This window comes from Dermacentor albipictus, unplaced genomic scaffold (genome assembly GCF_038994185.2).
Source record: "Dermacentor albipictus isolate Rhodes 1998 colony unplaced genomic scaffold, USDA_Dalb.pri_finalv2 scaffold_27, whole genome shotgun sequence".
Taxonomy (NCBI): Eukaryota; Metazoa; Arthropoda; class Arachnida; order Ixodida; family Ixodidae; genus Dermacentor; species Dermacentor albipictus.
The window spans coordinates 3,341,094-3,366,502 of record NW_027225581.1 but is presented as its reverse complement, the minus strand read 5'-3'; the positions used below and the strand labels follow the sequence as shown (position 1 = coordinate 3,366,502).

Genomic DNA, 25,409 nt, shown 5'->3' with positions numbered 1-25,409 from the left:
CCAATTAAACATAACCTCAGGCGTTTCACAAGGATCCGTTTTAGGACCACTTCTTTTTCTAGTTTACATAAATGATTTTGCTCATCACATAAATAACGACGTAAGCATCCTGTTATATGCAGGCGACTGTTCATTATATCGTGAAATCAATAACCAAAACAATCAGGCGTCACTTAGTCAAGCCCTTAAAGCTGTAGATGTCTGGGCCATAAAAAGCAGAATGAGTATTTGTCTAAATCAGTCATGGTCAGAGTTACAAACAAAACAAAGCATGTTATTGAGTGTAATTATGAGATGAACTCAACGATTCTAACTGAAGCCGAAATGATAAAATACCTACGTTTAACAATTTCGAAAGACTTAAGTTGGAAATCACACGTAAACATAATTTGTAGAGCTCCAAAAAAAGGTATGCTTCCTTCGCCGAACATTAAAGCTAGCAACCACACCCATCAAACTACTTGCATATTTAACTTACATTAGACCGACGTTAGAGTAGTTTCATTTGGGATCCGTTTCAATCAGGAATAATAAATCGCATTAAGAAGATACAGAAAAAGTCTGCAAGGTTCATTGTTTCCCGGTATTATCGCATTGACTGTTTCCGGAATGCTTCGGTTACTTGATTTGCCTCCACTGGCTCAACGGCGGAAGTTGGCTAGACTCAATTTTATTTTTGTTATCAAAAGTTGCCCCTTTGTTATCGAAAGTTTGTTACTACTTCACTATTGTTATGGCCAAGACGGCCAACAGCACATTAGCATGGCTCTCTTTTGGTGACTTTGTTCAAGAACTTTGCAGCCACTACTCTAGGGGCACTCGATGTGAGCCCAAGGAAAAGGCGCTTCAACACGACAAGAGTGTTGAACAGCTTGCAGTCGTACTAGATATTGAAGAGCCAGTAAGCATGTAAGACAGTCGCCAGCCCCTCCTCCCCATTTTTCACCGCAAACTTCTTGTGGTCCACCTTGATGTGGAGAAGGTCAGCCTCTACTACGTCTGCTCCAGAAAATACGATGCAAGGGGTTGCAGGAACGCTCGGGTCCTGTAGTGGCGAGAAAAAATATTGCATCATCACCAATAGACCATGAATAGTACATTGTCACCTCTTTATACTTAGTCACCCTTTATGAAGCTTTCTGCAGGTTATACATCATTTCAACGCAATACAAATAATGTTAACAATACAAATGGCTAGTCTGACATTTATGCGTGGAATTTTGGTTTATGCCCGACGCAAATGTTGGGACCACGCCCAGAATTGCCCCCACTTCTTGAGATGGCAGCTTTATTTTATAGTAAATATGTTACACAGAATTCGCTGAGGCGAACTCGCACTTAATTTAAACATTGATGAAAACTAAAACAGAGCGCTTCTCTAGCCAGCTGTTTTGTGCATGCCATTTTAAGATTCCACTTTCACAACATAGTGAGTGAATTACAAGGCAGAAGCAAACATTGCGTGGGTAATACTTCAGGTGACAACACTGGAAACTATCTGGCATATAGATGAAGGCATGGGCCGCACTTCTTGCAATTTAGGAAGGAGGGGATTGGTCCACATTTGAAAGTGGCATTTTCAGTTCCATTTTTAAAGGACTATAGAGATTTTAGTCGCGTGCTTTCTTCTTTTAAATGATGTGGTAGACATAATAAATGGTTGACCATATGGTATTCGCCAACAACCGCCAAATAATTATTATTTGAATTTATTTTCTTATTTTCTCCGCAGTCCGGCGGAGTGCATGAGCGCGGCATAACGCTCTTTCTTCGCTTACGTAGGAACCGCCAGACCCAAGGGACCTGACTGTCGCTTCCCCGGCTTCGGATGCTTCCATCTTCGGCGCTGTTATCGACGTGATACCGGAGAAGATTCTGTGCAAGCGCCCATGGCTACACAGTCCATACCGCGAGTGCGTCATCGTGGGGGCAGCCAATCCAGGAGGGCGACACCGGGCGACAACGCTTAAAAAGCCAACGCCGATTGTGAACCAGCGCAGTCCGGCGGAGTGCATGAGCGCGGCATCACGCTCTTTCTTCGCTTACGTAGGTGAGAGCAGCGTTTCTTAACTACTTCAGTGTTTGAATATAAATTCTGCTCCGCCGGACTGCACAAAGTTGTGTTCACAATGTCTAGCAATGATTGCCTCGCGTGCCTGAAAGCTATTGCACCTGATAGCCAGTGCCTTCGTTGCAGCGATTGTGATAACCGTTATCATGCCGGCAAATGCTCTGGCGTCACAAAGACTAACCTAAAAAGCATGTCAGTAGAAACGATCCGTATTTGGTTATGTCCCACGTGTGCAAACCACAAAACACGACTGACGAACGCTGAAGAAGGGGCTGGCTCCCAGCGTAAGAAGTTAATGGCAGACAGTGAGCAACCTTCTTTGGTTGACGTCATGTCGAAGCTTGACACTATGCTACGCCGTTTTGATGAGCTCGAAAGAAAGCAGGAGGAGCAGCTGGCTAAACATGATACCACCAATGGAAAACTTGAGGACCAAGCACTAACAATACAGAGCATAGAAAAATCACTCGATTTGATCTCTTCCAAATATGATGAAGTGCTTGAAACTCTTGAAACCCAGAATCAAGAAGTAAAAGAGCTGAAGAAAAAAACTACGGACATGGAAGCTCAGCTGATAGCAAAAGACACTAGACTTTCTCAACTGGAAATGGAGGTGAATAGGATGGAATCCTATTCAAGACGTAATAATTTGGAAATTCATGGGATCAAGTGCCATGAGAGGGAAGACTTGAGAGCAGTTATAAATTCCCTTGCAGGGAGACTCGAACTACCCCTTCCCAGGAATGAGGAAGTCGAAGTTGTGCACAGGATTAAAGGCAAAGCAGATGCTGAGGCTCCCATACTAGTCCGTTTCACCAAGAGAGAAACAAGAGAAAAGTGGCTTGCAAAGCGAAACATGCTGAAACATGAGAACATTTACATAAATGAAAATTTGACACATCTAGCCAAGAAGCTTCGATGGATGGCAAAGCGCCAAGCAACTGACAAACACTACAAATATGTTTGGGTGCGAAACGGTCGTATATTTGTTAAGAAAATTGAAGGTGCCCCTGTTATTCTTGTTGAGAACGAAGCGGATCTGCGCAAGATAACGTGATGACTGAGATTGTACATTCATTTTCTGAGTGGATGAAGATACGCCGGGAACTCATGTCAGTTGAATCTTGTACAAGTTTTGATCTTATCCATGTGAATGTGAGAAGTCTTCACAAGAATTGGAACTTGTTACAAATGCACTTGGAGAATGTTTTAACTTTTCTGGAGGTCATAATATTTACTGAGATAAATGTAAGCGAGTTTGATTGCTCTCTTTATAATATACAGAACTATAAATCGTTTGCCTTGTGCAGAGAGAGCAAACGCGGTGGAGGAGTGTTAGTATTTGTGAAAAATTGCTGGTTTTGTGAATGCTTAAAAGTTGAATTTGATGAAGCGGAAGTTATAGCGCTTTATCTTTCTACCAATGAAGATGAATTTTTAGTTTCTGCGGTTTACAGACCTCCTAGCAAGAATATTGCAGTTTTTTTAGAGGAGCTCGCTAGATTCCTGAAAAAATATGGAGTAAATAAACGTGTGATTCTCGCAGGAGACTTCAACATTGACATTTCGGTGACCAATAGGGTAGGTGTAAGTGAGTACTTAACGTTGTTGGCCAGTTTTGGCTTGGAGAATAAAATTCAGGGCTATACGCGAGAAGAATTTCTAGGAAGTAAATTCACACAGACATGCATTGACCATATCAGTACAACCGTAGCGCAACAGGAAACATTCGGCTGTATTATCAAAGAAAAAGTTGCTGATCATTATTCTGTTGCGCTTACGTTGTTAAAAAATAGTATAATGGTGGCACAGGAGAGATCTACAGAAAGGCTTGTAATTAACAATGAAAAAGTAGATAAACTAATTAAGTTGTATGACTGGACTTCCCTGTTGCAGTACAATCACCTATATGCTTACGAACTGCTCGTAGAGCAACTAAAATCAATTTACAATAAATCGAAAACTAAGGTGAGGATGAAACGGCGAAATCAGGCAAGTCCTTGGATAAACAAGGAAATTATTGAGCTATCTTACATCAAAAGTAAACTTTTAAGAAGGCGCAATGAGAACCCTCATGACTTTGCACTAAGAGAAGAATTCAGGCAACTGCGAAATAAGATTACAGCAAAAATACGACTGGCAAAAAAACAGTACCAGCTTAATCAATTCTCGGCATGCAGTAGTGACGTAAAAAAAACTTGGCAATTAGTTCAAACCACCATAGGAAAACCATCCAAGAAAAGCATTGATGATACTTTAGAACAGGCCTTTCCAGATAAAACCAAGGTAGAATTGGCCACTGAGTTCAATAAACACTTTGTAGAATCTGTTACTTTCTTGTGTAGACAGGGAAGCAAAATGGCGAACGTTACTGCAGTTGCTTCGAGCATTCATTCAGCTTACATGCCTACTGTCACTGAGCCGGAATTATGGGATGTGTTGAAAACAATGCCAATAACGAAATCCCCAGGCTCTGATAGTGTTAGGATAAGAGATCTCATAGTGCATTTTGACATACTTAAAACTGTTTTACTTTTCATTATCAACGAAACGTTAATAACTGGGCAAATTCACAGGTTCATGAAAGTAAGCGTGATAAGACCATTGCATAGAAAAGGCTCCAAAAAGGATTATAATAATTATAGGCCAATCGCAATTTTGTCATCCCTCGCTTGTATCATAGAGAAAATTATACATATTAGCATAACATCATTTCTTGATAAGTACCATCTACTAAATGCAGCCCAGTATGGTTTCCGCAAAGGCAAAAGTACGGTAAACCTACTAGAGGATTTTCATGACCTAGTCTGCAAAGAAATAGATAACAATAACATTGTCCTTACACTTTTTATTGATTTGCAAAAAGCCTTTGATACTATCTATCACAATTTATTAATATATAAACTTGACAGTATTGGTTTTAGAGGTCCATACAAGTCGTTCTTTAAAAGCTATTTTGCTGATCGAGCCCAATGCGTCCAACTAGGCGGATTACACAGCCCAATTTTGAACGTTTCGACAGGTGTTCCTCAGGGATCAATTTTAGGACCCTTGTTATTTAATGTCTACGTCAATGATATGACCTGTCTTCCACTGAACACACAACTCTTTTTATACGCGGATGATACTGCCCTGGCGATACCAAGTGAAACGTATGAAGAGGCCTCCGACAGGATGCAACAGGATGTGCATCTTTTGATAGAATGGTTCAACACTAATCAGATTTTTACTAATAATACAAAAACCTGCCTACTTTATTTTCATAGCCCATATAAAGTGGTTAGAGTACTACCAAATATATACCTTCATGAGAGAAACTGTACGTGTTGTTCATGCCCACCTTTGGAACTTAAATCCAATTTTAAATACCTTGGTATCACATTTGACGAAACACTGTCGTGGAATATTCATATTTCAGAGTTAGCCAAACGCCTACGCCTAGTGTGTGTTTATATATATGCTCTACGATCTATATGTGATGTATCGGTTAAAAAAATGGTATATAAGGGATTGGGAGAGTCAATATTACGATACGGGATAACAATTTACGGAACCGCTTCTTTGTATAAATTAAACACATTAAGCCGCATTGGGCACATAATTGCAACCAATCTCTCCTATGGAACCAACTATCATGATAAGTCAGCCAGAGACAGTATGGAATATTTTGACATGCTTCCTGTACACAAGCAATTTATCTTTGACATATTATACAAGCATTCCTTTCACAGCTCCTTTAAAACCTGCAACATTAAAGTACGGCCTCTCCGTCAATCAGAAAAGTATGTCATACCCCGCATCTTCACCACTTATGGCAAAAGAATCCGCACCTACTATGTTCCTTACTACTTCAATAAAATACGAACCCTCCCGAATATTACCGGATTAAAAGACCTTAAGAATTTTCTTCGACCTTGGCTGAACGATAATATAGAATAAGGTAATTTGCTGTTGGTCATGTTCTTAATGTTTTCATTTCGTGTACGAAAGTGTGCACGGTTGATTTGCTATCATATGTTCTGCTGGTTCTTGTTTGTTTGCTTGTTTGTTCTTATGTCGCACAAGCAGTTGCTGAGTATTTGGTTGATTTTATTTTCCCTACTTTTCAACTATGATTTACTCGCTGTTGTTTCATGTGCTTAACCTGGCTGCCCAGCTCAGCACACAAGCGGCAACGCTTATGCAGGCTGGAACACGTTGTACGAATTGAAGTGAATAAAAAATATTATTATTATTATTATTATTATTATTATTATTATTATTATTATTATTATTATTATTATTATTATTATATTTCGATTTCATCAATCTAACGATGGTTATGAGGTGCAGTTGACTACGTCACGCGAGACATGAAAAAAACAATATAATCACTGATATAGTTTCAGTTCACTACAACACTCAAACGTGTTTTAAGAGCTATAGGTCCCAAATGATGCATCAGCAGTTATATTGCAGCTTTTTCCCTGTCTCATGCGACCTAAACACCAACTACACATCACAGACATTGTTAAGATGAAATCAAAACATAAACATTAAGAATGAATTCAATTATAAGTTATTCAGCGTTCGTAGGCCAATAATACTGAGTCATAATGGATACTAATATCTAATGCATCATTTGTAAGAAAATATGCACCGCATTCGTCTTGGTGTTGCACTCAGGAGGCGCTATACGCATATCAGCTACAGTGACATTGGCCCCAACTGTGATCACTGCCAACCGCCAGAAACACTTGGGCACATATTTTGCTCATGCCCAGCGTACGTGCGAGAATGGCAGAGCCTTATTCCTACTATGCAACGAGTCAATAAAAGACCAATATCTTAAGGTATTGTATCAGGTCCTTGACCTGACACCGACAGCACAGCTGTGGTCACCGGAGTGACTATAGCTTTCCTTCAATCCATTGGACTCGACGCACGACCCTAGTATGACATTAACGTGATGGACATGTATACAGGTATATGCACCTCCTTATCTTATCATTCATCGCTCTTTTTCTCTCCCCCCTTCCCCAGTGTAGAGTAGCAGTCGTCAATTACAGCGCATACATAGACGGCGGACAAAAAGGACGACGTAGACAAGCGCAGGCGACTTGTCTACGTCGTCCTTTTTTGTCCTCCGTCTATGTATGCGCTGTAAGTGACGATTGATACCATGGAATACCAACTAGCCCGTACTCGAACCTCGCGTAGAGTAGCAGGCCAGTGCGAACTAACGCCTAAGCCGACCTCTCCGCCTTTCTTTAAATAAACCTCTCTCTCTCTGGTACCTAGTTGCAAGACATATTCCAGGTTCTTTGCTGCTAATACTTCTCGGCTGCTCGGGCCCTGCTCATCACCACACTTGTAAATGAAGTCTGGTTAGCCCATTGGCATTCAAAATTCCAGTAATGTTAAGCTTGCTCGGGCCCTGGTCATCCCCACCCTTGTAATGCAATAGTCGCTGCAGTCCATTCACATTCGAAACGCCAGTAACGTTCAGCGCATAAAGTCTGAAGACGCAACATACCATGCATTCAGTGTATAAAAGGTGGCAGCTCCCTGAGAACACCTTTATGCTTTGAGAGTACTTGCTTTACTTTGTAGCGGCAGCAGCATCGGCGTCGCACGAGGGATGACGTAGACGCTCGCGTCTACACGAGGCACGAGCGGCTGGCACGCTCCGGCGCGGGCTAGCGTTCCGAGAGCGACATTAATAAAAAGAATGCTACGCGAAGCGATCGAGTGTTTGTTCTTCCTCTCCTGCGAGAGCCCGAATTTACCGGTCTACGTGGTCGCTCGTCGCCACAGTTTGGTGAACCCGGACGTGATATTGCCATACGCTCCTGTAGTAGAGACGACCATGGACCAGACCGACGCTACGAGAGCTCAAGGCCAGAACGCTTCCAAGGATCGCGGTGAGCCCTCCTGTTTCGCCATCGCTGTTCGCCTCCCACAGTACTGGGACCAGCATCCTTCGGCGTGGTTTCTTCAGGCCGGAGCGCAATTTCAAGTCGCTGGTATCCGCTCTCAAGCCTCGAAGTTCCATTACGCCGTCGCAGCGCTCTCGCCCGCCGCCATTGACGAGGTAGCAGATTTCTTGAACTCCCCATTGTCTGCCGCCGCCTATGACGATCTCAAGGCAGCACTGCTACAGCGCACAGCAGCTTCACAGCGTTCTCGCATCCAGCAGCTTCTGTCCGCTGAAGAACTCGGTGATCGACGCCCTAGTCAACTTCTTCGCCGAATGAGCCAGCTGCTCGGAAACAACGCGAGATCCATCGACGACACACTGTTGCGCGAACTCTTTTTGCAACGACTCCCGGCTAACGTGCAGATGGTCCTGGCGACAGCCTCTACCATGGACCTTACCGGACTTGCCGCTTTGGCCGACAAAGTCATGGAAGTAGCCACCCCAACCATCGCAGCCACGTCACCGTCTCCGGGTGACAATACCACCGCTCTGCAAACTCTTCCCTCCTCTTCCGCAGTGCAATCTCCGCTCGACTCCTTGTGTGAGCGCCTGGAATGCATCATCTGTGGAGCGCAACATCGCCGCGCGTCTCGTCGCCCACGCAGCCGTTGTTCCAGCAGATCAAGGCGCACGGGCACCCAAAATGAAACTTCAACTACAGCGCCCGGCGTTTGCTACTGCCACCGCCGTTTTGGAAACGACGCTCGTCACTGTCGGCGTCCCTGCGCTTGGCAGGGAAACAGGCCGGCCGACCTCTAACGGCGACGAGTGGTCCGGCCCAACACACAAGTCGCCTTTTCTACGCGACGGACAGAGTTACGGGACAACGATTCTTAGTCGACACAGCTGCTGACATCAGCATTCAGCCGTCAACGGCACCAGGATTCCAGTTTTCTCGTCACGCTCCGTCATGCTAAACCTTAAGCAGGATGCGTTGTTGGGCAAGTTGGTTCATTGTAATTGGGAACATTGGTTGCGCTTACTAGACATTCACATGAAAGAAGACAGGACAGGCGCAAACTAACAACTGAGGTTTATTCAAGAAAAAACACCTATAAATCACAATCATATTACATAAAAAAGAAGGGACAAGCATGCATCAGTGACACATCGGTCATGCTCTACAATAGGGAGGCACGTTTCTTAGATAGTATGTTTAGGTAAGCCACGCCATTGGTTTTTTCTGATTATGCTGCTGATACCCTGAAACGCCTGCGCTGGCATTGTGCGATATATAGGTGTTTTTTCTTGAATAAATCCTCAGTTGTTAGTTTGCGCCTGTCCTGTCTTCTTTCATGTGAATGTCTAGTAAGCGCAACCAATGTTCCCAATGCTAAACCTTGGCCTTCGACGAGCGTTCCGCTGGATTTTCCTGGTCGCAGACGTCCGTCATGCAGTCATTGGAGCAGACTTCTTGCATAACTACGGACTCCTTGTCGACATCCAACGACGCCATCTCATCGACTCCGTGACCCAGCTATCCGTTCCCGGCGTCCCATCATCAGGCACATCGCCCATAGCGCCTATTTGTGCCATGTTGGACGAACCTTTCGCCGCGCTCCTACGCGAGTTTCCCACTTTGACGCGCCTGCCGGACTGGACGCAACCGGTGCAACATGACGTGTGCCATCACATCGTCACCTCCGGCCCACCGGTCTATTTCCGACCCCGGCGTTCGTCCCCGGAGAAACTCAAGATCGCTCCCGCGGAGTTCGAACACATGCTGCAACGTGGCATCATCCGCCCTTCGTCCAGTAACTGGGCATCACCACTTCACATGGTGCCTAAAAAGATGGATGACTGGCGCCCATGCGGCGATTACCGGGCACTGAACAACGTCACAGTTCCTGATCGCTACCCTCTACCGAACATTCAGGACTTCACGGTAGCGTTGCACGGTGCGACGATCTTTTCTAAGATCGATCTCGTTCGCGCCTACCATCAACTACCGGTCGCTGAAGAAGGCATTCCCAAGACCGCCATCACCACACTGTTCGGTCTTTTCGAATTTCTCCGCATGACTTTCGGTTTACGGAACGCGGGCCAATCCTATCAGCGTTTCATCGATTCCGTCACCCGAAGTTTGCCTTTCGTTTTTGCATACATTGACGATTTTCTCGTCGCAAGCTCTTCGGCAGAAGAACATCGTCGCCACTTGCGGTTGTTGTTTTCACGCCTTGCCAGTAAAGGAATTGTCATCGACGCCACCAAGACTGAATTCGGTCAACGCGAACTCGAGTTCCTCGGTCATATCGTCGACGCTAACGGCATTCGACCTCTGCCGTCCAAGATTCGCGTCATCGAAAACCTTCCACGACAGACCACACTCACCAAGCTTCGCCAATTTCTCGGATTTGTCAACTTCTACCGCCGATTCACTCCCTTGTGCGCACGACTTATGGCTCCGCTAGACGCCCTCCTGGTAAACAAACGCAAACAAGTTCTTCAGTGGACTGAAGAGGCCACCGACGCTTTCACTAAAGTCAAGTCTGCCCTCGCCGACGTCACGCTGCTTAGACACCCAAAGCCAGACGCACCCACTGCCATCATGACCGACGCTTCAAATACCGCCGTTGGTGCCGTTCTGCAGCAATTCATCTACAATGAGTGGCATCCACTCGCTTTTTTCTCCAAGACACTGAAGCCTGCGCAGTCCCGCTACAGCGTGATCGGCCGTGAATTACTCGCTGTTTACCTGGCTATCAAGCATTTTCGCCATTTCTTCGAAGGCCGTGCATTCACTGTCTTGACTGACCACAAGCCCCTTGTGCACGCAACGAATCGTTCGGCGTCCTGTTACTCGCCCCGCGAGATTCGACACCTTTCCTACATCTCCGAGTTTACAACAACGTTCCGCCACATCAAGGGCACCGACAACATTCCAGCCGACGTTCTGAGTCGTGTCAATGTCGTTTCCACGTTGACATCGGAACCTTTCATCATCGAGGCCGACTTACTCGCCAGTCAACAGCGTGACGACACTGAACTTCGTACACTCCGGAATTCGTCAACGTCCCTGAAATTGGAAGACGTCGTTGTGACCCCAGATGGTACGTCCGTCGTCTGCGACACTTCTAACGACACACCTAGACCGTACATTCCGGCATCCCTTCGCAGACGTCTATTCGAAACCATGCACAACCTGTCGCACCCTGGCATACGCGCGACACAGAAGCTTCTTTCCAGTCGTTTCGTTTGGCCTCGGCTAAACGCGCAAGTTTGCGATTGGGTTCGCTGCAGTTTGTCGTGTCAACGATCGAAGATCCAGCGTCACCCCATTCCGCCTGCCAAGTCTTTTCTTCCACCGGATGCTCGTTTTGACACCGTACACCTGGACCTCGTCGGCCCTGTTGCACCTTCGAAAGGTTACTGCTACATACTGACATGCATCGACCGTTATACGCGGTGGCCAGAAGCTACACCTATATCTGACATCTCGGCGCCCACTGTTGCAGCAGTCTTCGTGTCTATCTGGATCGCAAGGTTCGGCTGCCCATCCACAATTATCACAGATCTCGGTCGACAGTTTCACTCAGCACTTTTCAACGAGCTACTCAAACTACTCGGAACGACACGTTTTCGCGCAACTGCTTACCACCCGCAGTCCAATGGACTAGTGGAACGTTTTCACCGGCATCTCAAGGCCTCCCTTATGGTACATGAATCGCCGGAGAAGTGGGTCCTACATTTGCCCCTCGTCTTACTTGGCATCAGAGCCGCACTCAAGAGTGACCTAGGTTGCTCCTGTGCTGAGGTAGTTTACGGCACTCACCTACGCCTTTCCTGCGATTTCTTTGTCGCCACCCCCCAAACGCCTATGCCATCACCTGCCGACTACGTTGCCGAACTGCAAGCTTTCTTCAGCCAGATAGGCCCCGTGCCTACACGTTCACAAGAAGCATGGTCCCCGTACCTTTCTCCCGCACTCGCCTCTGCTACCCACGTTTTCGTGCGTAACTGTGCCGTGCGGAAGCCTTTACAACCACACTACTCAGGGTCACATTGTGTTCTAGAGCGTCGTCCGACGTCGTTTGTTGTCAATGTCAACGGCCGATCAGACACAATTGCCCTGGAACGTCTCAAACCCGCCTACATCGAAGCACGCGCGCCATCAGCTCCATCAGTATGCGACTCGACCCTGCTGCATCCTTCGCCGCCGCCAGTGCACGTGACACCGAAGACCAACGCCAAGACACGCCGCGTCACGTAGAATTTCCATCGTTCGTCGAACTTTCCTCCTCTCTTCACGAGAAAACCATGGCCAGGCGGCGCTACTGCGCTGCCTCCTGACAGCGCCTCAATGGGGAAACGCCAAGCAGCGCGGTCGCGTCGTGGCGTAGTCTCCGCTTTGTTTACGTTGTGCCGTCCGCGCTTTTCTTCGCTGCTCGTTCTCACGGCGCTCCGTTTTCGACGGCGGCAGATCGCCTGCTTGCTCAACAGCGATGCAATGATTGCCTTGCGGTTTCAAGAAGGTTGCCGACGCCGACAGCTTTTTTTCGTGGCGGGAAACCTCACGATAGGGTAGCGTCTGCTTCCGAACGTGTACGGCGTTGAACAAATTGTGGACGGTGATGTGAGAGTCAAAGCCAAGTGCGTGTCACAGGTGTCCGACAAGATCGTAGACGACATCGAGTTAGAGGTACGCACCATGTTCAGAAATTTAGCCACTTTTATTTCAATTACAACATAAGTCACACTGGCAGCAGGAACGTCTGTTGTCATACTACTCGATGACTGCAGATCCATTGGACTGCTTCTTGACGGTTCCATCACTTCACAAAGGCATGTTCTGGAGTCTGTTTCACACGTGTCTTGCTGCTACTCAAGAGATGTGTCGCTGCAGTACGAAAGCACATGTCCCGGTGGTGCTGACTGCTGAGAAGACTGTTGTGATTGCCATTGGTCTGTTTGGCGCCGCTTCCATCTCCATCGCATATAAATGAAACAGTATGTGTGCCTATTTGTTGTGGGGATTAAATTACTTCCAATAATATGTTTGCAAAGGTAACGTTCCTGTGATTGTGTGCATATATTATTCTACAAGAGTGGTACCACTACAAGTTATGATACTTGCACACTTAGATACTTAGAAAGCATGGGCAAACAACAAACATAACGCGCATGTCTCGAGCGGCTGATTTCCGATCTGCCGCTTCCCGACGCACGCGACGACCGCGGCTTGCATTAAATACGGTCTGCTACCACACAAAAGTAGCGCGCGGCCCCTTTCGTTACCTACACAACAAGTAATTTTAGTTGCAGCGTTTGGAAAAGGGAAATAATTGACTTGAGCTCGTCCATGCCGATCGCGAGGGAAGCCACAGTGCAATCAAATAAATTCAGGGATTCTAAGCGCCAAAACCATGCCAAAACCACGAAATCATTATGAGGCCCGCTCTAATGGAGAGTCTCAGGAATAATTTTAACCTCTGGGGGTTCTTTAACGTGCACAAACATCAAAGCACATGGTAACAAGGGTGTTCTTACATTTTGCCCCTTTCGAAATGCGGCCGCCGTGGCTGGGAATCGAGCACGCGTCGTAGAGCTTAGCGGCTCAACACGCATGCATTTACCGCTAACAAACGGCGGATGCCACCACAATTCAACAACGCGACACGACTAAACAAACGGCCGTGCACTAAAAACAGGCATATGACTATTCCGCTTTCAAGATATTACACGCGAATGCGAAAGTATGAGACTTACTTGACTCGGCTGCGCACTGCAGTTATCCATGCTTGTCGTCTGTCCTTCTCGTACAACTTCCCAGGAAATCTGTAGAACTCCACGGGCTGCGTAGGACCTTTCGTGTTTTCGAGGCTGCTGTGGCAATCGACAACACATCAGCATTACGTGCCACCTTTCCTGGCTGATGAGGTCGCACTCGGCATCGCAAAAACCACGCGCACGAGCGCTCCCGCCGTACAGAACACGGGCGCGCGCCAGCGCAGCGACGGCCCTCGAAACTTCCATCGGTCCGCTATGGGAGCATTCGGCGCTGGTGCCGCGCGGGCAAACTTCAGGTTGCCTCATCTCTAGGGGGGGAGCCCTCTGTAGCGGCAGCAGCATCGGCGTCGCACGAGGGATGACGTAGACGCTCGCGTCTAACGAGGCACGAGCGGCTGGCACGCTCCGGCGCGGGCTAGCGTTCCGAGAGAGAAATTAATAAAAAGAATGCTACGCTAAGCGATCGAGTGTTTGTTCTTCCTCTCCGGCGAGAGCCCGACTTTACCGGTCTACGTGGTCGCTCGTCGCCACAACTGATTCCTTTACTACTTTGCTTGGAATATAATTCTTAAGATTGCTTTTATATTATTGGCTCCCAAAATTGGGGGGAGCAGCATAGTACAGCCACTGTCCGTATGTGGTATTTATCTACCATGTTTATTGATGTGCTATATGTTGCTAGGTAGCAAATACACAAGAGAACAACCAACAAATGCTTAAGATATGTATACATTTCGTGAAAAACAAACACTGCTTAAAAACAGAAAAAACGCAAGCAAATGCAAATTATACAGAGAATTCTCTTGCCCACAGAAGACATGTCTGCATCAGGTCCAATGCTTTGATTTAAACTTCCGCACCACCAGTTGGGAACTGCTCGCCTCAACCACTAGCTGTAGAATGTAATCTCCGTAACGTTTTTGAAACTATCACAGGCGCACCATATGGCAAAGTTTTACGACGTCTCTTACCAGACAGCAGCAGTCCTCAAATAGTAACCATATATCTAGGGAGTTGGACCTTTGGCATTTTTTTCATTTGACAAACTTATCCGGTGGTTGTTGTCAAACACGTTTAATTTTTTTGGTGACTATAATTTTTGACGAATGAAATATCGACTTTTTCAAAAGTCACTAAGAGTCCACTTATCGGCGTTGTTGTTCGCGTGAACAGTTTAACCAGTAATTAATGCGTAATGGTAATGCTTCGAGCTGTGGTTGAGGAAGGAATTGCTATCATTAAAGAAGTGACGTAACTTAAGCAGGGTAGCCAACAGAAAAACCGCAAGTGGAAGTTTACTTCTCTAAGGACCATAGGCTGACATGTGAGCACTGGTTGGTCACACTGGGTTCAGCAAATGGCATGACGTAATAAACAACACCCTGTTTCCTTGATGTGCTAGAAAAACAAGTGGAAACTGAGTTTTTTTTGTATATCGAAAGCCTGTAGACACCGCCAGATATCTGCAGGCAAACCGCTCGAGATCCCACAGTACAACATTAGTAGTCGCGACACAACTGCGAAGACCATCTGCATTTCAAGAGAGGACAGAAGAATATATGAGAAAGCGATTATCATGGACCTCTTGAACAATGGCTACAAAAGGAGCTTCATTCGCCATGTGTTCCGCCAACCTGACCTAACGCAACCCCCCCCCCCCCCCCCGTACTCCTGAAACACTTTCCTACACGAACCGTCGGTAATACTGCCTCCCCCAGCGATCCCTTCGCATCTCCGTCACGTGCATTTATGGTGTAAGAGAACAGCTAGCACGAGTGCTGGGGAAGGAGGGTATCCGTGTAGCGCATAAACCCCACATCAACGCCTGAGCGGCCTATATCCCGACCAAAAGATCGGCCTCGAAAAGAGAAGCTCCCACAATTAATTTACCAGGTACATTGTGCTGAGTGCTACGCCTCCTACATTGGCGAGACGAAGAACTTCCCAGAAAGAATTCAGCAGCACAAGAACGATGTAGGCACTTTCAATGCGGAGCGCAACGCCCTCGCAGGACATTGTGCGAAGCATGACCATCGCATCATCTTCGACGGCACCAGTGTCATTGGCACTAAAGCTAACTACACGAGGAGGTTCTACCTAGAATTGTGGCAAATACAAGCCACGCAAGGAAACTTGAACAGATCGACGGGAGCACTTCCAAGCGTGCAACTGCACGACGTTCAAAAACATCGGTGAGCACAACAAAGAGACCTAAACCGGGAAGGTGGAAACGGCAATGGTGGAAAGGACAACGCAAGACTGCTCAAGAACGATATGTATGTGTGGTGTCTTTCCGAACTGTCCTCCTGAAGAATAGGCCAAATTGGCTTCAAAACGCTGCGTCAGCTTTAAATTAAAACAAATCTTGGCTGGAGAGTCGTCCTTTATTCACGATTTCTTTAGTAGGCCAGGCAGACTTCTGTAGATGTTTACCTTTATAACTAAAATGTGCACACGGGTGAGCGCTGCAGATGTTGCAAGAATTGTGCGCTGTACTGTGGCAGTACTAACATTCTAGGTGAAAGCAAAGATCACAAGTAAACCCCTGGAAGCGTATCACATGAGGAAAAGATGCAATAACTGCGTCAGCAAGGCTTCAGTTTTTTTGTACAGATCAAACTAAGATTTTTTTTCAGCCTCAAAATGCACCTTAGAGTGTATGTCGGCCATATGTTCACCATTGGGATGCGTCTTTAATTTTGCAGTGTGTGCATGCATGCATGATGCATGCATTATTATTTAGCCTGCCATGCTGTAAAACATTATTTACGAGTTATTGCACTGCAGTTATGTCCTTGAAAAATCAAGTTTTTTCAGAGGTCACGTGGGCCTGACTACGCAGAATGAGAACTTGTCTTTACAGGAATTCAAGTCGGCCATTTAAAAGTCATTTATTCCATTTTGGATGGGCCCAGACATTTGTTGATATTATGCTTCCCGTGTTCGATGTAGAACTATCAGAGTAAAGCACCGTGCATTGCTCACCAGTTTTAAGCAAAGCTCATGGGTACTAATCATGAATTGTACCAGATTAACTCGCAAGAATCTTACCTCCTCTTGCACAAACAAAGATGACAGACCATTACCTTTTAAACATTGAAAGACAGTATCCGAAGTGCTGCAACTGTTAGGATGTCTGCAAAGCGAAAGGTTTATAGCAAACACTTTAATGCACTTTTTAGTATCTTCCTAAAATTCCCTAAATCTGTGACAAAGGTTGGTCTTACAAACTATTCGCGCCATGATTTTTTGTCCCTAAAAGCAACTGAACACTGTTGCTAGGTTAACATCCCCTTATTTATGTCCACTGCACCTTGAAGACCTTCCCCATGGGTATTCCAATACTGTATAGTGCCTGCCATGGCCCAGAATATTCTTAATCAAGGCATGCAACTGTGCAACACTATGCCAGTTTATATTCATTCTACACATCAAACAACCTACCATTAAAGAATTTCAGTTTAAAACCAGATATGAGTTGAAAACCTCAAGAACTGTCTTCAAAGAACCAAATCGTTAAACACAGATTTACTGTAATGTTGTGCCTATAAGAAGAGATCCGGCAAAAATAATTTGTCGCGGAGCGTAGGTCTAAAAGCTGCCGATTAAGCCTTTGTAACAGTACTAACGTCGTGTTCGCAGCCTCTCCGCTGACATCTCACGAGCCTGTTCAAGTGATGCCATTACACTTGCTTCGCAAGGAATGCGTTTCATTTCTGCCATTTTCACAATTTTGTTGATCCCTATTGTAATACAAGGTGAAGGGTCAATCTTAGTCTTGCAAAGTCACTGCAAAACTGCAAAAAAAAAGATGTGTACAAAGTGCACTACAACAAAAACCCAGCAAATACATAGCAGTTATTTTTACCATGGTATCTACAAGAACAGCATTTACATTGTAGATTAAGCAGACGACAGATGAAACAATCAAAGTGAGCACTCTGACCTTACAAAATAGAAATGGCTACTTTTTTCTGAGGCTGTACTTGAAACTGAAAATTTCTAGTTACACAGAAAAGAAAACCGATTTATGTTGTTCATTGTTTAATCTTCTTCTATTGAAATAGAAATGAATCCAGGAGTTGTCACTATGTCTTGGCGACCGCTACCCCTTTTCACTTACTACAAGAAGTTAAAAAAGTGGGAAAGTCTTCCTTTCGCTAAGTTCATAGGTTATGTCTTCAACACAGTTCTCTAGTATTTTTCACACATAAGCCCTGCACATGCATAAGCACTATGTACACACACAATGTAGTTCAGTCAGTCGTCATTACAAATGTCAGTGTCTTGGCAGAAGCGTTGAACGACTTTCACTGCCTTGTGGGGTACCTTTGATGGCCATGCGTCTGTGGCACCAGGATAGCCTTGGTGGCATAGCTAACGAGTATTCTGCCCAAATCCATTACAGCACTAACTTTTTCGTCAGAGCAATATTTAGAGAGGAGTAGTTGAGTCTTTTTGCAGTAAAATAGAACATGTGTGAGCATTAAAATTAGTTTTTCAACGGGTTACAGAAGCTCTAGCTCTTTATATGCAGCTGCCTCCTCAACCATGCAGGCTAACTTAATGTAAATGCTGTTTCATACATAGTAGCAAAAGTTTACTTACCCGCTCAAAGCTCATGTATGGGTACTTACTCTTCGCCTCCTGAATACTATTTGTTGCGATGTCAGAAATTCTTTGGCGACAAGTCAAGACCATCCTTTCATTGATTTGATCCTCGTCAGGAGAGCCTTTGCGAGATTCACAGCTGAGCCACTCCGTGTGCATTTCAAAACTTGTTTCGTCTTCTCCGGCTATTGTAGAGATAGCAACATCCCGGGGAATGCAACACCAATACAGTTGATTACGGCATGCATACACCTGCCCTATGCAAGGAAACATTGCAGTAATGTTGAAGAGGTATTGTCAAAAGCTAATGGCCCCATTCACTATCCCTTTCATGTGATATTTTTACACCAACACACATAGCTAATTGTATGGATTAACATATGGCCTTGTTCCCACCTGCTAGACAGGAAACAAACCCACAAAGGACTGCGGTTGAGCACGAAACAACTTTGTTAGTACTCCAAAGGCGTTTCAACTGTCCCCTTGCATTATGTTGCCATTGGTCTTTCTGACTTATGGTTTTTAGTTTTGCCTAGCTAAATTGATTCGATAAATATTTCGCCAGCATAAATTCAATCATGCATCCGAAATTCTTGAATGCCACCTCAAAACCTCAGAGAGCACTAAATAGACAGGATTAAATTCGGAGCGCTTCTATTCAGTAAAAAATTTGAAATATTTGAAAACATTAGCAAATGAAAATATTACGAACACCATTAGCTTGCTACACATCATCCTAGATAAACAAATCAAAATATTGTATTTGACTACGGAATGGCCCTCACCATCTTTTGCACTTTGTGCCGGTGGAGCTCCACCACGGCTGTTTCTTCACTGCCCTTCCTGCGTGGCCCAAACTTCGCACGGTTCCCGCGCACGCGGACCATCGCACGGAAGAACCCTTCGCTGATTCTTGAATCTGTAGTGCAAGGCTACCTTCCAGGAGTCCTGAGAGTTGCATGAACAATAAAATAATATGCTCAAATTCAGAGGTCGCTTATAGTAAAGGGCCGAATGAAATTTTTAGTACGCATTAAACAATGGAAAGGCAAAGCAGTGCAAACAACGGAAATGAGAAAGAAACATGCTGACTACTACTAATATAAAGTGGTTTTATTTGCATATGCAATAAGTTCTGTCAAGAAAGAATGGAAAGATTAAAAACACCCCAAAAAACAAAAAGGTCAGACAATTTCTGAGACAAAAGAACTTAGAATTTCAAGTAGAGCAGTTTCTTTACGAGCGTGATCGAAGGCGTACTGACGCAAGTCTCTCCTCTCGTGTAGGTAAAGCCTCATAGGTTTCTCTAGGCATTTTCTCTTAAATTAAAATGCACGTCTGGTGGAGCTTATGTCTACAGTTATTACATTTGCAGTGTATGGGAATATTGCTATCTGTGCCAGCCTCAATCAATTTGCACGCTAAAGGATTTGTACGATAACAGATGTGCCCAGAATCACACTGCCTAGAATCCCCACAGCTGGCGGTCCCCAGTTATATAACAATTTACATACAGCTCCACTTCCTACTACGTCCTTCAGCTGCGGGCATTCCTCAAGCAAAAGTGAGGACACCCTTGAATAGAAATTACGAGTTGGGAACCTGAAAAATATTCGCGATATTAAGATTGTTGTTGTCCACATTGGGCGAGATTATGGCTTTGCCCTTAACACACTGAGAATAAGTTATGAATAATCTTGCAAATGCCTTTGAGGAGAACAAGTAAATTTTTGTTGTTCCAAGGTCTGCAGATTAAATGAATTTATAAATGAAATCTAATGCAGTGAAACATAAATGCAAAGCCTGTCTGACTACACAAAATTTCCGATTCGGCAGGTTTTTGCAGTGTACATCTTCGAAGTTGTGCAGAATGTGCGTGCTTCCAGATCAAACTAGCCAGCGAATTTACTTTACTAATTATGGGATTATGGCAAGTTTATTAATTATGTAGCTTTTGGAAGTACACAAATTTCAATTATTAGCGTTTTGTTTTACTCATTCTCCCAAAGAATCGCAAGAAATTCAGAAAACCTGGCGGTCACAGTTCTACACATTAAGTGTGGTAGCAAGAATTTCGCAAAATTTCGTACCGATTAACATTATACTTCAGCAGGCATTTCTAACCACACAGCTATCAAAAATGAGGGGTAATTTATTTACAGTGTGATCTTCTGGATTTCTGTGAACAGCGTGTTCACAATTTTTCGGAACGCTGCGGACGAAATCGGGCCGCCAGTGCTAATACTGTCATGAAGATTGCCAAGGCTCGGCAGCACGAAAGTTTGCCCCTCATCCTCTGAGCGCGAAGGCCTACAAGAAAGCTGCCATTCAGAGCTCAGTTTTCAACACATTGCTACAGTAACAAAAATATCAGTGCCCTACGTCAGCCATAGGTAAATACAGAAAAAAATTAATGTTAGCTCTTCTATTGCATAAGGTTATTCTAAATAGCATGATCTCAGTGCCAACCAAGCCCAGCACTAATTTTACTGTTAAGGTTCCAGACCTAGTACAGCACCGGCATTAGGAGGCACTGATATGAGTATAAGGACAGCAATGAACATTCTCGTGCTTTTGTTTGGGAAAGTTACCATCAACTGCGCCTCGACTCTAACTGCAACAGTACTAGCCAAGGATATACAAAGCGTGTTGTGTTTTGGAATACTTATGATCATCATCATCAGCCTAGTTACGCCCACTGCAGGCCAAAGGCCTCTCCCATACTTATCCAACTACCCCGGTCATGCACTAATTGTGGCCATGTTGTCCTTGCAAACGTCTTAATGTCAACCGCCCACCTAACTTTCTGCCACCCCCTGCTACGCTTCCCTTCCCTTGGAATCCAGTCCGTAACCCTTAATGACCATCGGTTATCTGCCCTCCTCATTACATATCCGGCCCATGTCCATTTCTTTTTCTTTATTTCAACTAAGATGTCATTTACCCGCGTTTGTTGCCTCACCCAATCAGCTCTTTTCTTATCCGTTAACGTTACACCGATCATTCTTCTTTCCATAGCTCGTTGCGTCGTCCTCAATTTCAGCAGAACCCTTTTCGTAAGCCTCCAGGTTTCTGCCCCATATGTGAGTACTGGTAACACACAGCTGTTATACACTTTCCTTTTGAGGGATAGTGGCAACCTGCTGTTCATGATTTGAGAATGCCTGCCAAACGCACCCCAGCCCATTCTTATTCTTCTGGTTATTTCAGTCTCATGATCCGGATCCGTGGTCACTACCTGCCCTAAGTAGATGTATTCCCTTACCACTTCCAGTGCCTCGCTACCTATCGTAAACTACTGTTCTCTTCCGAGACTGTTAAACATTACTTTAGTTTTCTGCAGATTAATTTTCAGACCCATTCTTCTGCTTTGCCTCTCTAGGTCAGTGAGCATGCATTGCAATTGGTCTCCTGAGTTACTAAGCAAGGCAATATCATCAGCGAATCGCAAGTTGCTAAGGTATTCTCCATCAACTTTTATCCCCCATTCTTCCCACTCCAGGTCTCTGAATACCTCCTGTAAACATGCGGTGAATAGCATTGGAGAGATCGTATCTCCCTGTCTGACGCCTTTCTTTATTGGGATTTTGTTGCTTTCTTTGTGGAGGACTACGGTGGCTGTCGAGCCGCTATAGATATCTTCCAGTATTTTTACATATGGCTCATCTACACCCTGATTCCGTAATGCCTCCATGACTGCTGAGGTTTCGACTGAATCAAACGCTTTCTCGTAATCAATGAAAGCTATATATAAGGGCTGGTTATATTCTGCACATTTTTCTATCACCTGATTGATAGTGTGAATATGGTCTATTGTTGAGTAGCCTTTACAGAATCCTGCCTGGTCCTTTGGTTGACAGAAGTCTAAGGTGTTCCTGAGTCTATTTGCGATTACCTTAGTAAATACTTTGTAGGCGACGGACAGTAAGCTGATCGGTCTATAATTATTCAAGTCTTTGGCGTCCCCTTTCTTATGGATTAGGATTATGTTAGCGTTCTTCCAAGATTCCGGTACGCTCGAGGTTATGAGGCATTCCGTATACAGGGTGGCCAGTTTCTCTAGAACAATCTGACCACCATCCTTCAACAAATCTGCTGTTACCTGATCCTCCCCAGCTGCCTTCCCCCTTTGCATAGCTCCTAAGGCTTTCTTTACTTCTTCTGGCGTTACCTGCGGGATTTCGAATTCCTCTAGGCTGTTTTCGCTTCCACGATCGTCGTGGGTGCCACTGGTACTATATAAATCTCTGTAGAACTCCTCAGCCACTTGAACTATCTCATCCATATTAGTAACGATATTGCCGGCTTTGTCTCTCAACGCACACATCTGATTCTTGCCTGTTCCTCGTTTCTTCTTCACTGTTTTTAGGCTTCCTCCGTTCCTGAGAGCCTGTTCAATTCTATCCATATTATAGATCCTGATGTCCGCTGCCTTGCGCTTGTTGATTAACTTAGAAAGTTCTGGCAGTTCTATTCTAGCTGTAGGGTTAGAGGCTTTCATACATTGGCGTTTCTTGATCAGATCTTTTGTCTCCTGTGATAACTTACTGGTTTCCTGTCTAACGGCGTTACCACCGACTTCTATTGCGCACTCCTTAATGATGCCCATGAGATTGTCGTTCATTGCTTCAACACTAAGGTCCTCTTCCTGAGTTAAAGCCGAATACCTGTTCTGTAGCTTGATGCGTAATTCCTCTAGTTTTCCTCTTACCGCTAACTCATTGATTGGCTTCTTGTGTACCAGTTTCTTCCGTTGCCTCCTCAGGTCTAGGCTAATTCGAGTTCTTACCGTCCTATGGTCACTGCAGCGTACCTTGCCGAGCATGTCTACATCTTGTATGATGCCAGGGTTCGCGCAGAGTATGAAGTCGATTTCATTTCTAGTCTCACCATTCGGGCTCCTCCACGTCCACTTTCGACTAACCCGCTTGCGGAAAAAGGTATTCATTATCCGCATGTTATTCTGTTCTGCATACTCTCCTCTGCTATTCCTAGAGCCTATGCCATATTCCCCCACTGACTTGTCTCCAGCCTGCTTCTTGCCTACCCTGGCATTGAAGTCGCCCATCAGCATAGTGTATTTTGTTTTGACTTTACCCATCGCCAATTCCACGTCTTCATAAAAGCTTTCGACTTCCTGGTCATCATGACTGCATGTAGGGGCATAGACTTGTACCACCTTCAATTTGTACCTCTTATTAAGTTTCACAACAAGACCTGCTACCCTCTCGTTAATGCTATAGAATTCCTGTATGTTACCAGCTATTTCCTTATTAATCAGGAATCCGACTCCTAGTTCTGGTGTCTCAGCTAAGCCCCGGTAGCACAGTACGTGCCCGCTTTTTAGCACTGTATATGCTTCTTTTGTCCTCCTAACCTCATTGAGCCCTATTATATCCCATTTACTACCCTCTAATTCCTCCAATAACACTGCTAGACTCGCCTCACTAGATAACGTTCTAACGTTAAACGTTGCCAGGTCCAGATTCCAATGGCGGCCTGTCCGGAGCCAGGTATTCTTAGCACCCTCTGCAGCGTCACAGATCTGACCGCCGCCGTGGTCAGTTGCTTCGCGGCTGCTGGGGACTGAGGGCCACGGTTTGATTGTTGTATACATATGGGAGGTTGTGGCCAAGTGCTGCACCAGGGTGGCCAATCCTGCTCTGGTGAGAGAGTGCGTTACCGGTTCTGGTCGCCGGGATCAGGCCGCACTCCAGGCCTGTTTGTGCAATTTTCTCAACACACGGTTTTTTTTATTTTCCGGTGGAGAATAGCGCGGCAGCGGGATTTGAACCACGGTCCTCTTGCACGGGAGACAGATACTCTACCGTCCCCGCAGTAGTTAAATAAAAAATTAAATTATGGGGTTTTACGTGACAAAACCACTTTCTCATTATACGGCACGCCGTAGTGGGGGACTCCGGAAATTTCGACCACTTGGGGTTCTTTAACGTGCACCTAATTCTATGTACACGGGTGTTTTCGCATTTCGCCCCCATCGAAATGCGGCCGCCGTGGCCGGGATCCGATCCCGCGCCCTCGTGCTCAGCAGTCTAACACCATAGCCACTGAGCAACCACGGCGGGTCCCGCAGGATTTGTACGCCTAATTTAACCTACAGTGGTGCCCTATTTGATCAGTCAAGGTTGACCAATCTGAGATCGTTTATACCGCACGGATGGCACTCGACTAGAGAACCTGGTATTTATGACTTGCACATGTGTCGTCATACCTAATTGAGGATGTATATATATATATATATATATATATATATATATATATATATATATATATATATATATATATATATAAGAGGGTTCCCGTACAGTCCTAAAATAAAGGAAAAAACATTACAAAGAAAGAAAAAAAAATAGAAAAAAGGGGAAAGAAAAGGAACATGACAGGTGATTTGAACTCATGACCCTTGGATGTTGCCCGGAAAGATAGCTCAGTCGGTTGGTTCGTCAGGCCCCAGGTTACTTTCAAGCGCCATAGCTCCTGCTCCGAGCCTCATACTTACGTGGAAAGGGACTGATGTTGTCCGCGACAGTCGATTTGGAAGGCATAATTTCTTAGGAAAAGTGGGGGGGAGATGCGGGGGGAAATATGCGCTCACCGAGAAGGCATCGTCAGCACGAGACCACCACCGGGCACCTTACTGAGATGTGGGGGTGCTTCGCGGCCGGAACGAAGCCTCCCTTCTCCGCCGGCCAAGAGGGGGAAACGCGCTTTCCGATCGCTCAAGGTTGCGTGGACATAGTAGTATAGCTCTGGCGTCTAGGAAAAGCTTAAAAAGGTGCGAGGGCGGCACGCATAGCGTGGGGAGCTAGCCGCCAGAATAGCTATGTCAAGGACTGCTGCTGACGAGGGCGAAATACATTCGTGTAATTATAATAACCCCAATAGGACAACTTTCGAAAGAACAAAAAGAAGAAAGGAAACGGCCCAGAGGGCTATACCACGAGAGCTATGAGTGATAATTTTCTATATATATATGTATTCATCTCATCTATGGGATCGCATGCGCGCGTTGTTGCTTTG

General features: G+C 45.3%; 1 pseudogene; it reads right to left on the bottom strand.

Annotated features, from left to right (window-relative positions):
• Positions 1 to 757: 757 nt before the first annotated feature.
• LOC139052594 (uncharacterized) lies at positions 758 to 24,995 on the bottom strand (annotated as a pseudogene).
• Between the last annotated feature and the right edge of the window lie 414 nt (positions 24,996 to 25,409).